The following is an 11,030-nucleotide window of genomic DNA, read 5'->3' as shown; positions in this document are numbered from 1 at the left end:
CACGCCTGGCATGCTCTACCCAACTCATCCAGCCAGCTTTCATGCCTTATGCAGGACTAGAACTCTCCGTCTCCTGGTGTTTGACCCAAAGTCACCCAGTTGATTTTCATGCCTAAGGTGGGACTAGAACTCCCCATCTTCTGGTGATTGGCCCAAAGTCACCTAGCCGGCTTTTATGCCTAAAATGGGACTAGAATTCCCAGTCTCCTGGTGATAGGCCCAAAGTCACCCAATTGACTTTCATGCCTAAAGCAGGACTAAAATTCCCAGTCTCCTAATGATTGGCCCCAAATCACCCAGTTGGCTTTCATGGCTGAGGCGGGACTAGAACTCCCAGTTTCCTGGTGATTGATCCAAAGTCACCCTTTCCTACCTAAGGCGGGACTAGAACTCCCAGCCTCCTGGTTTCTCACCTTTTTGCTTTACCCACTAGCCCATACTAGTTCTTTCATCCCTTCTCCTGCTTTCCCATCAGTCACTGTTTTGGAAACGTCTTTTCCTGTCTTTTCGTACGGCCGCAAGCTTCAGACGTCGGTACAAGTCAGTTTCACAACCGTTCCCTCGGTGGTTTTGACGATTTTCCCAGCTGTTTTAATTCCCAGCAGAACGAGAATGAAAGGCCATTCATCGGAAGCAGGAGTTGAAAGGATGGGTTGAGAAGAGGGTCAACTTTGCCACGGTGACCTGGCAGGAGACTTCCCAGAGGAAACCAGCCGGTCCCAATCTTTTGTGACCGCCAAATTGGTGAAACATCTTGCCCGGAAAGGAAACTCACCGATTTATAACAGCAGGACATTTCCCAGCTCTTCCTGTCCAACAGCTCAAACCCATTCCTCTCGTGCCAAGCCAAGGTGATGAGGCTTATCAAGGGTGGGGCAGGGAAGGAAAAGCAAAGGTTTTGGGGCGGGGTGGGTGGGTGGACGATTCACTGACTTCTCGTAAGGCGAGAGAATATTTCTAGGAGAGAGAGAGAGAGAGAGAGAAAGAGAGAGAGACAAGGGTCTCGGCTTTGCAGTGGTGATGGGAAGAGACAAACTCCTTGGGTGTGTCTAACCGTATAAAAAGAATAAACTTTATTCTATTCTACTTTACTTATCTGAAATAGTGCAAGTTCTCCTGCTTGAGCAGAGGGCTGGACTAGAAGACCTCCAAGGTCCCTTCCAGCCTATTCTGTCCCATTCCATTCTGTATTCTATATTTTAACCTATCATTATAGGAAGCTTTTCAGAACAGACTGGTAACTTTTTGTCTGGAATGCTTTAGAGTCTCCTGCCTGAGCAGGGGGTTGGACTAGAAGACCTCTAAGGTCTCTTTCAACTTGGTCATACTGTTAGTGTTGCTATCCTATCTTAGTCTATATTCTATATTCTATTCTATTCTATATTCTCTGTTTGTTCTATTCTACTCTACTGTATTCTAATTTTATTCTGTATTCTATTCTATTCTATTTCTATTCTCTATCCTATTATTTCTATTTCTATTCAATTCTTCATTCCGCTATTCTATTCCTATTCCTATTCCTATTTCTTATTCTAGTCTATTTTACCTTCTCTGTTTGTTGTATTCTACTGTACTCTAATTTTATTCTGTATTCTATTCTATTTCTATTCTCTATCCCATTATTTCTATTTCTATTCAATTCTTCATTCCATTATTCTATTCTATTCTATTCCATTCCATTCTATTCTATTCTACTTTATTCTATTCTATTCTTTTCTTGTCTGCTCCATTTATATTCCATTCCATTCCATTGCAGGTTGTCAGGAGACACTAGATAGAAGAAAGAGAGGAGAGAGCACATCTTAATCAGGAATTTCAATAACAGAATAACAGAGCTGGAAGGGACCTTGGAGGTCTTCTAGTCCAACCCCCCCCCCCCCCGCTCAAGCAGGGGGACCCTATACCATTCCAGGCCAACGGCTGTCCGATCTCTTCTTAAAAACCTCCAGTTCAAGGGATGCCTTAAGGCAGGGGCGGCCTCGGCGCCTTTGAGAGTCCACTCTAGCACTCTCCTAGAACTTTCCTTTCTCGGTTTTTCTCCTTTCCCGCCCGCAGAAGACAACATGGTCCCCAGGGGAATCTTCACCAAAGGTCGTACGTAGAGGAGATATCGCTCGGCAGGCAAGATAGATCACACCCGTGGAAAAAAAGGAGCCCTTGGAAAACAAAAGAGGAGATGATGACGCCATCCCACAAGCCAACCATCGCTGGTGCCAGCCGGCGACCAGTTATGGAGCAAACAAAAGCTCTTTCACTCCATTGTTGGCAAGCGAGAACGTGGCCACCTCTCATCCACCCGAACAAGGACGGTTGTACATTTTAGCCCCGCTTCCCACTCAATGTGGGATGAGATGAAGCTTCGGACAACAGCTGCTCAGGAGCAATGACTAACCCTGGCCAAATTCCGCGGGACCCAGCCTCGTTCAAAATGGTCCATTCGTGGTTGGGCAGATGGTCCCTTTGGACGCCACGATTTCAGGCCACGTTTCTCCCTTTCGGTGGGACTCGAGGGGAGAGGGGGGAAGAGGCTCAGTTTGCTGATGGTCAGGAATAATAATAATAATAATAATAATAATAATAATAATAATAATAATAATAATAAAAACCACCCTACTTGGAACAGCTTATATCCTCCGACGTAACAGTTCCTAGGTAGTCCTTGGTTAGGACTCGAGCTGTTGAGCTACCAACCAGCCCCAAAGCTGTGAATCTCACCAAAGATTAACCACATAATAATAATAATAATAATAATAATAATAATAATAATAATAATAATAATAATAATAATGAGGAGGAGGAGGAGGAAGAGAATAAGAATAAATAAGAATAAGAATAAGAATGAATAAGAATAAGAATGAATAAGAATAAAGATAAATAAGGATAAGAAAATGAATAAGAATGAATAAGAATAAGGATAAATAAGGATAAGAAAACGAATAAGAATGAATAAGAATAAGAATAAAGAAGGATAAGAAAAGGAATAAGAATAAGGATAAATAAGGATAAGAAAACGAATAAGAATGAATAAGAATAAGAATAAAGAAGGATAAGAAAAGGAATAAGAATAAGGATAAATAAGGATAAGAAAACGAATAAGAATGAATAAGAATAAGGATAAAGAATAAGAATATAGAAGAATAAGAATAAAGAAGAATAAGAATAAAGAAGAATAAGAATAAAGAAGAATAAGAATTAGACATAGAAGGAGGAGGAGGAGGAGAAGGAGAAGAAGAAAGAGGAGGAGGAGGAAAAAACCAAAACCAGCCAGAAAATGCCCCAGAAAACAGTCTTGAGTGGTTTTTTAGCTGTTTTCAGGCCATTTTTCTGGAACTCCGGCGCCCGCAAAGACCAGTTGGCGACGTTGCCCGTGCCCACCGAGCGGGCTCTGCGTTCCACCTCTGGGACGCGATTTCTAGGTTCACCATCATCGTAACCTCCTATATTTTGGGGGGCAACGAATGGAACCCAAAAACCCTGGAATTATAAACCCTGGAATTTCCAGAGCTCCCTCCCTCCCTCCCTCCCTCCTCTCCTCTCCTCCTGGGTGAAGTTTCGCAGACGTGGCAAAGGTCCATCTCTTGGCCAAACAGCGGCATGAATTAATTAGGCCAAAAAGGATGACTTTGCTAAATGGGGGCCGGCAAACAGCTGCCGATTTCCCCCTTCTTCCCCCTCGGGAAGCATAATAGGTGTGTTTCCACTCACGTGGAAATGGCAGAAGGGGTGGCGTTTTTCTTCTTTTTCCCAATTTCTCTTTCTTTTCCATTCTTTTTTCTTTCTCTTCCTTCCTTCCTCTCCCAGTCGCTCCCTCACTCCTTCCTTCTCTTCTCTTTCTTTCTTTCCTTTCTCTTTCTCTCTTTCCCTTTCTTTTTTCTTTTTCTTCTCTCTCCCTTCTTCCTCCCTCCCTCCCTCCAATCGCTCCTTCTTTCCTTCCTCTTTCTTTCTTTCTTTCTTTCCTTTATCTTTCTCTCTTTCTCTTCCTTTTTTCTCCTTCCTTCCTTCTTCCCTCCCTCCATTTCTCTTTTCCCTTTCTTTCTTCCTTCCTTCCTTCCTTCCTTTCTTATCTCTCACTCTCTTTGTTCTCCTTCCTTCCTTCTTTCCTTTCCTTTTCCTCCCCCTTCCTTCCTTCTTTCCTTTCCTTTCTTTTTCCTTCCCCTTCCGCCCTCCCTCCCTTCCCGTTTCACCAAAGTCTCAAAATCCCTTTTTTGCAAAAGCCGAGGCCCAGGAAATGATCTAGTCAGGGCTGGTTTTTCACCCCCTCCGAAGACGCCAACACATTCTCAAAGCTGAAAGAGCTTCTTGATCCAGGGGCCGAGAGGGCCACATGGGATGCTGAGGAGGTCATCTGTGGCCTGCAGTCTTTGTTTGGCTTGGGGTGAATAATTGGGGAGCCCAAAAGCAGTGATTGGGGAAGGCTAAAACATATGAAGAACGGTTGCAGGAACTGGGGATGTCTAGTTTAATAGAAAGAAGGACTAGGGGAGACATGGTAGCAGCCTTCCAATATCTCAGGGCTGCCACAAAGAAGAGGGAGTCAAGCTATTCTCCAAAGCACCTGAAGGGAGGACAAGAAGCAATGGGTGGAAACTAATCAAGGAGAGAAGCAACTTAGAACTGAGGAGAAATTTCCTGACAGTGAGAACAATTAATCAGTGGAACAGAAGTTGCCTCCAGAAGTTGTGAACGCTCCAACACTGGAAGTCTCGAAGAAGATGTTGGATAGCCATTTGTTTCCTGCCTAGGTTTCCTGCCTAGGCAGGGGGTTGGACTAGAAGACCTCCAAGGTCCCTTCCAGTTCTTTCTTTCCTTCCTCCCTCCCTCCTTCCTCCTCCCTCCCTCCTTCTTCCTTCCTTCCTCCCTCCCTCCTTCTTCCTTCCTTCCTTCCTCCCTCCCTCCCTCCCTTAAAGAGTTGGCCTTTCAGATGCGATGGTGGTTTGAATGGGATTTAAGCCCCAGAGTGGTTTGCCTTGAGAAATTAAAATTATCCATCATCCTAGAGTGGCTGCTGGAGTCATTTTTTCTTTTGTTTTTAACGTGACAGGAAAGAAGGAGAGAGGGTGGAAGAAGCATGGAGCCAGGATAATTAAATGGAAATAAAAGTTTAATTAATTCTGTCCTTGCCTCCTGTGCACACACACACAAACACAAATACACACACACTTTTGCTTGGCCCAACCTACAATGACAGAAGAGGCCCCCGAATGAGACCAAAGCTTTGAGTTGAGGGAGAGGAAGGGGGGGGGGATGAACTGGCCATATTGGGGGTGGGGAGGTGGGCTTCTCCCCTGGGGGCGGGCTATTGGAGAGGAGGAGAGAGAGTGGTTAAGGGAGCTTTGCCCCGTTTTACGACCGTTCTTGCCAGAGTTGTTAAGAGAGAGACAGCAGCTGTTAAGTTAGTGAGATGGTTTTTAAGTGAATCATTCTTTCTCTTTCTTCCTTCGTCCCTCCCATTTTCTTTCTTTCCTTCCTCCCTCTCTCCTTTCTTTCTGCCTTCCTTCCTCTTTTTTCTTTCTTCCTTCCTTTCTTCCTTCCTTCCTTTCTTTTTCCTTTCTTTCTTCCTTCCTCCCATTTTCTTTCTTTCTCCTTCCTTCCTTTCTCTATCCTCCCTCCCTCCCTCTTTCTTTCTTCCCTCCTTCCTTTCTCTTTCCTTCCTTTCTTCCTTCCTTCCTTCCTCCCTCCCTCCCATTTTCTTTCTTTCCTTCCTTTTTCTTTCTTTTCCTTCCTCCCTCCCTCCTTTTTTCTTTATCTTTCTTTCTTGCTTTTCCTTCCTTCCTCCTTTCTTTCTTGCTTTCTTTTGCCTTCCTTCCTTGCTTTTTCTTTCTTGCTTTTTCTTCCCTCCCTCCCTTCCCCTCCCTCTTTCTTTCCTTCCTTCCTTCCTTCCTTCCTTCTTTCTCTCATGACCTGAGACATTGCGACCATCATAAAAACACAAGTCAGTTGCCAAGCACCTGAATTTTGATCGCTTAAACACAGGGGATGCTTGCAACCGTGTGAAAAACAGCCGCAGGTCGCTTTCCCCAGTGCCGTTATAACTTCGAACAGTCGCTAAACAAACGGCTGTAACTCAAGGACCGCCTCTCCATGTTCTTTACCAGAACCTTCCTATAGATTTCCCCCCCTAGAGGTGCTGAGTATCCTCCCCATCCCCATTGTTTAAACTGAGAATGTTCAGTTTTAGTTTTCACTAAGGTGTTTTTTTTTAAACTTCTGTCCTCTTATCTATTTGTATGAATAGTTTCACACATCTGCTCTGTATCAAACCCTCTTTTGCAGCTGGTTCTCGTCACGCAGCTGGCCGTTCCCCGATGTTTTCTTTATCGCTTTGATGGATGGCCCTTCTCTCCGTCTTTTTCTGCCTTTCTCCTTCTCTCTCTCTCTCTCTCTCTCTCTTTCTCTCTCTCCCTCCTGCCTGTCCCTCTGCTGCTTTGCCAGTATCCACGCAGCTTTCGGGACTTGTAGGTCAGAGCTCGGCACGTTTGTGACGTCTCTGGAGGCCTGGCCAAAAAGTTGACATGGGAATTTCTCGGAAAAAACAGTTGTAAAAGCTCTCCGAGTACAGCCCTGGGAAGAGAGAGAGAGAAGGAGGAGGAGGGAGGAGGAGGAGGAGAAAGAGGAGGAAGAAGAGAAGGAAGGAGGAGGAGGAGGGGAGAAGAAGAGGAGGAGGAGGAAGAAGAAAAGAAAGAAGAGGAGGAGGAGGAAGTGGGAGGAGGAGGAAGAAGAGGAAGAAGAAAAGGAGGAGGAGGAGGAAGAAAAGGAAGACTTCTTACCTCCCTTCTTTCCTTCCTTCCTTCCTCCCGCCCTCCCTCCTTCCTTCCCTTCTTACCTCCCTTCCTCCCTCCCTCTTTCCTCCCTCCCTCTTTCTCTTCTTACCTCCCTTCTTTCCTTCCTTTCTCCCTCCCTCCCTCCTTTTCTCCTCCCTCCCTCCTTCTTTTTCCCTTCCCTTCCTTCGTTTCTCCCTCTCTCCCTCCCTTCCTCTCTCCTCCTCTCCTTCCATCCCTCCCTGAAGCTTCATCTTTCCTTTCTTCCTCCCACCCTCCCTCCTTCCTTCCCTCTCTCCCTTCTTCCTCCCTCCCTCCCTAATTCTTATCTGCCATTGTTTTCCATTTCTCTATCAAGGAAGTCCCCACCTCCGAACCAATATCGGCAGAGCAAGCCATTCTCTCTAAGCATCCCACCCCTTGCACTCTCCCTGATGACGCAACCTAGCCTGGTCACGAAACGTCAAACCACGAAATCCCCTGCCGGAGCCCAACAGCTCAAACCCCGAGCTCCATCTCTTCTCTACTTGCGGCCCCTTTTCTGAAATCCAGTTTGCGTTGCTGAGTAAACACACACCCTCATGGGAGAGTAGCAGAGGGCCTCCGTTTGAAACACAAGCGCACCAAGGACTCAGAAGGAGGAGCTGCAAAAGAGCGAAATAGTTGTGGGGCGAAGATCCAGAAGTTGTTGACTTTTTGTTGAACTAACCAGGAATTTCCTGACTGCGAGAAGGGTGAAACAACGCAGCTGTTACCCTCCCGAAATTTCTGGGTCCTTCATCGCTAGAGATTCCCCCCCCCCCCCAAAAAAAATAAGACTAAGCCCTTGGTCCAGAACGTTCTAACAATTCCTACTCCAGGGGCTGGACTAGATGACCTCTAAGACCCCGTCACAACTCTTATGATCACTTTCGCTAACCTTCCTGCTTGTTTCCTCCCCAAAGCCTCAGTTCTAAGCCTCCAATGTTTTCTATTCGCTCTTCTTAAAACCAGGCACAATATTCTTCTTATTCCTTGCTTAACAACGGAAATTCTGGTCGTAGGTCCGGGACAAGCGTGTTGTGTTCCAAATGACAATCCGTCTGTATTCAAAAGTCCCCCAAGATCTTCACCTTCTCATTTTCGGCAACTTTTCCCACTTTGGGCTCCCGTGACTTTTTGGATACAGGTAAATTGTATATATATATATATATTTTGCATAATGACCAGCGGATTAATTTAGGAACTCGGTCTTGTCTAGCTTTGTAATCAGTTTGTGTGATTTTTGCTGCATTTTAAATGTGAAAGAGTTTCGACTTTGTGGTTGCAAAGTTGGTGGATTGTCGGTGGATTTTTGTATCTTTTTTTTTTTTTGGCAGCAGATTTTTTTTATTGTTTTCCTTCCATAACATCTTACAATCCTCACATCAACATTGTTATGTCCTCGTACCTGCACATATGGATCTTATTTCACTTCTGTATTTATATACGTTTATCTACAGTGCTGTACATTTCTCTATTGTTTCTCGGCCGAATTGATTGTATTCCTGTTTTGCAACCATTTGCACCAATTATCCCATCTTTCATAATATTCAGACTCTTCTCAATGGATTTTTGAATCTCTGGATTTTTGTGATATCTGGCGTGTTGTATTTCAAAAGACGATCCGTCTGTATTTGAAAGTCCCACGAGATACAGACAGATTATTATTATTATTAGTAGTAGTAGTAGTAGTAGTATTAGTATTAGTTTTGTTAGTGTTAGTATTGTTAGTATTGTTAGTATTAGATTATTATTATTATTATTATTATCATTATTATTATATACTTTATTCATTAAATATGAAACTCAGTCAACTGAACATTCAAAAATGCATCACAAATACCAGTGACTGGGGCTAATGGTTGATACGATTTGCTGCCAGCGTCCTAGGGATCAACCAAGGACCTTCTTTAAATATATGATATTCCGAATAGCGCAGGTTTTTTTGCAGTTCCGCTGGTGTCATTGCAGGAAGCTGCAATTTCTTGATGTAAATTTCTTGGACATGGTACCAATTGCCCCGATGACAATGGGTATCACTCTTACATGCTTCATCCATAGCCGTGTAGTTTCGATGGCCAGGTCATGGTATTTCATGATTTTTTCTAGTTCTTTCTCTTCGATTCTGGCATGTCCAGGAACAGCGATATCAATAAACTGTACACTTCGGTCCTCTACAACCGTGAAATCTGGCATGTTGTGCTCAAAATTATTATTATTATTATTATTGTTGTTGTTGTTGTTGTTGTTGTTGTTATTGCATCAACAGAATTGTATCACAGCGGCCAGTTGTTTCGCCGGATTTGGCATTAATTACTAGTTGGGCATTATTATTATTATTATTATTATTATTATTATTATTATTATTATTATTATTATTATTATTATTATTATGTGGTTAATCTTTGGTGAGATTCACAGATTTTGGGGCTGGTTGGTAGCTCAACAGCTCGAGTCCTAACCAAGGACCTAGGAATGGTTAAGGTAACGTCAGAGGATATAAGCTGTTCCAAGTAGGGTGGTTTTTCGTACAATCAGAATGTTTAACATTAACATTTATGCAATGCATATTATTGTAAACACATGGATTATTATTTCCCTTTTTTTCCCCCCTTAAAAACAAAACAAAACAGAGCACGTGAGATTAAAATTCCTTGGCTTAACAGCAATGTCATCCAAAGAAAAAGCCTTTGACAACATTGTCGAGAAGCTGCATTGATTTTCACAACCTCCTCACGGAGTCCCCAAACCAGGGAAGAAAGGAGGGGGGGGGGAGAAACACACAGACACACACACACAAATAAATTACATCATCGACTTAAAGACCCAGGGCCGAAGGGAAATTCCTTTTCTTGAGCTGCAATACAGGATGCTTGAGAAATTCAGATCTCTCATCTTGACTCCATATGTATTTTAAGCCCGTTATCCAGAGTGACAAGATGGCTTGCTTTTTTTATATATAAAAAATGTAAAGACATGCATTGGTTCTCTGATGCAATTTTTCAACCGTGTCTGCAAGACAACTGCTCTGAATTAAACGGCGCGCCACTGGCTTGGAAAACACCATCCGAACAAGGGTGCCAACGGTGGGAATTTTCCACATCCGGTTATTACAACTTCACACTTTGCAATTCTTCCGGAAAACTGGAATTTACTGGCTTACATCGGGGAGAGATGCCTGAGGCCAAACCAACTTGGCTAAGCCAACTTCCTGTGGGAAAGATCACAGTTGCTTCTGGTTCTTCGTGGAAGCTGCTTCTCTGCTTCACCCAATTCCTGAACAACTTTGGGGTGGGGGTCTCCATCACGGATGGGTAGATAAATAGATAGATAGATAGATACCGTAGATAGATAGATAGATAGATAGATAGATAGATAGATAGATAGATAGATAGATAGATATAGATCTACACACATCTATCTATCTACCTACCTACCTACTTACCTACCTACCTATCATATATATACACACACATATGTGTGTGTTGTATTTGTGCTGATCAATAAATAAAGGGAGACTAGTATAGATCTATTTCGAGCTAATTAGCTCTCATCAGCTAGCCATACCCTTACTGGGATTTGAACCTGGGCTGTATTATATCTTAGGCAGGAGTCTTAGCCACTAAGCCACAGGCTCGCCTCCTTATCAGTTGAGCCAGGGAAATAGTGTCACAACCCCTGGTACGCCCAAATATGGGAGGGAACACTCTGCTTCCCTTTTCTGACCTTCGGCTCACTCCAGGAGACCATCCAGGCAGAAAACCATATTTTTAATGTTGCCTTTGTTACATTTGTGTTGTGTTTGTGTTGATAAATAAATTTAAAAATCTATACTAGTCTCCCTTTATTTATTTCTCAGCACAAACACAACACACACACACACATCTGTCCATTCTATCATCTGTCTGTCTGTCTGTCTGTCTGTCTGTCTGTCTGTCTGTCTCTATCTATCTATCTATCTATCTATCATCTATCTATCTATCCATCTATCTATCTATCTATCTATCTATCTATCTATCTATCTATCTATCTATCTATCTATCATCTATCTACTTACCTATCTCTATCATCTATCTATATCTATCCTTCCTTCCTTCTTTATCTTTGCAATTCTTCCGGAAACTGGAATTTACTCAGCCCTGGCTTACATCGGGGAGAGATGCCTGAGGCCAAACCAACTTGGCTAAGCCAACTTCCTGTGGGAAAGATCACAGTCGCTTCTGGTTCTTCGTGGAAGCTGCTTCTCTGCTT

The 11,030-nt window shown here is 43.5% G+C and overlaps 1 long non-coding RNA gene across 1 annotated transcript; it reads left to right on the top strand.

Annotated features, from left to right (window-relative positions):
- The first annotated feature begins 7,017 nt into the window (after nucleotides 1–7,017).
- Nucleotides 7,018–10,610, top strand: LOC309400009. Its single transcript, XR_014176590.1, has 2 exons — nucleotides 7,018–10,093; nucleotides 10,135–10,610. It is a non-coding gene; the product is annotated as an uncharacterized lncRNA (long non-coding RNA).
- Nucleotides 10,611–11,030: the final 420 nt, after the last annotated feature.

This window comes from Natrix helvetica (genome assembly GCF_964273705.1).
Source record: "Natrix helvetica genome assembly, chromosome: 16".
Classification (NCBI taxonomy): domain Eukaryota; kingdom Metazoa; phylum Chordata; class Lepidosauria; order Squamata; family Natricidae; genus Natrix; species Natrix helvetica.
Note: the sequence above shows the minus strand (reverse complement) of the source record. Positions and strands in the feature narration are given on the sequence as shown.